The sequence below is a fragment of the Monodelphis domestica genome, chromosome 4, assembly GCF_027887165.1.
Source record: "Monodelphis domestica isolate mMonDom1 chromosome 4, mMonDom1.pri, whole genome shotgun sequence".
Taxonomy (NCBI): Eukaryota; Metazoa; Chordata; class Mammalia; order Didelphimorphia; family Didelphidae; genus Monodelphis; species Monodelphis domestica.
The window spans coordinates 439,228,398-439,230,520 of NC_077230.1; positions in this window are offsets into that span (position 1 = coordinate 439,228,398).

Sequence of the window (2,123 nt, forward strand, 5' to 3'; positions counted from 1 at the left end):
CAGTGGTGTCTCCAAAAAGTAGAATATTTGGGATTCATCTTGATTGCGGGTGCTCATTATATTTCTCCAAAACGAATTGATAACATTCAAAAATTGAGTGCTCCTACCACTAAGAAACAGCTGAGAGCAATTTTAGGAGCAACAGGGTTTTGTAGACAATGGATTCCTTGCTATGGGGAAATTACTAAACCCCTTATAGCATTAACAAAGGATTCGGTTCTTGAACCCCTCAAATTAGAGCCTGAACATCTGTCAGCTCTGTAAAGATTAAAATTTAGGAAGTGGAGCAAAGGCTCATGGGAATTGTAGTCCTGTATTCGAGTCTATTTTTTACAGCTCTATCAGATCTAAAAAAGGCTATCATGTCTGCCCCTGCTCTAGGCATCCCAGATTACAACAAGCCATTTACTTTATATGTGCATGAGCGAAGAGGAGTAGCCTCTGGCATGTTAACTCAGACTTTGGGACCTTCTCAGCACCTAATTGCTTATTATTCTGCCCAACTAGACCCAGTAGCAGCAGGAGCACCACCATGCCTTAGAGGAGTAGCTGCTACAGCCTTACTAGTAACAAAAACTGTTGATTTAGTATTGGGATGTCCATTAACAATAATGTGCCCACATGAGATTGAAGCATTATTGATAAAACATAGAACACAGGCATTCTCGGATCAGAGAATTACAAGGTATGAAATAACCTTATTAAATAGTGAAAATATTACCTTGAAACGCTGTTCAACTCTTAACCCTGCCACCTTGCTTCCAAATTTACCTACTTCAGGAGAACCATTACATAACTGTGAAACATTAGTGTCCATGGCAGAAAAGCCTTGAGATAATCTCTTGGACACTCCCTTAGACAATGCAGATCTGATTTTATTTACCGATGGTCCCTCTTTTATGAGGGATGGCATACGTTACACTGGAGCTGCCGTAGTCTCAGAATTTGCCACTGAATGGTCAGCTTCACTACCTTCTAACATTAGCGCTCAAGGAGCAGAACTCATAGCTCTAAAACAAGCTCGTATAATTGCCAAGGATAAAAAGGCAACAATTTATACGGATTCTAGATATGCTTTTGGCATTTGTCACTCAGTCGGGATGCTATGGCTCCAGAGAGGATTTTTAACCTCAGCTGGAAAATCCATAGCTAATCCAGAAATTATTAATGAAGTTCTTTCTGCTCTCAAACTGCCTAAAGCCCTAGCTGTAGTTCACTGCTCTGCCCATACAGGTGGCTCTGACCCTGTCTCTAGAGGAAATGACTGAGCAGATGCCACTGCAAAACTAGCAGCCATAGAAGGACTTAGATTAATTTTAACATTAACAACCACTGATAATTTAAATTTATCACTTTCCTATAATGAAAAGGAAGTGGAAAAATGGAAACAAAAATTTAAAGCAAAACAAATTAATGGAGTATGGGTGTCATCTGAAGGAAAACCCCTGCTCCCTAGAAGTTTCTATAACCAAATTTGCCAATCTATTCATAAAAATGGTCGTTTTGGCACCCAGGGCATCGTTGACTCTGTCAAGAGAGTATGGATAGCCCCTGGTATAACTACTATAGCCTCTAAAGTATGTTCAGCCTGCCCTATCTGCCAGGCATATAACCAACATGCATATCGTGGAAAAGCCTTTGGGGGGCGTCCTCTGGCTTACACACCTTTTGAACATCTACAGATAGATTTCATAACGATGCCAAAGGCTGGACGTTATAAATTTTGTCTAGTAATTGTAGATCAACTAACCAGATGGCCGGAAGCATTTCCTACGACCCGAGCCACAGCAGATTTTGTTGCAAAGATACTTTTAAAGGAAATTATTCCTCGTTTTGGCCTGCCAGCACGTATTGACTTCCAAAGACGGAGTCATTTTACCGATTCTGTCTTAAATCAAATATATTCTTGCTTGGGGATAACTCCAAAATTCCATGTTCCATATCACCCCCAGAGCTCAGGCCAAGTGGAGAGGATGAATAAAGAACTTAAGACTATGATTGGCAAATTATGCACTGAGACCCATTTAAAATGGCCTGAAATTCTCCCTCTGACCCTATTTTATCTTAGAAGCAGGCCTAGAGGAGACTTACATATTTCACCATTTGAGATGCTTTTTGGACAT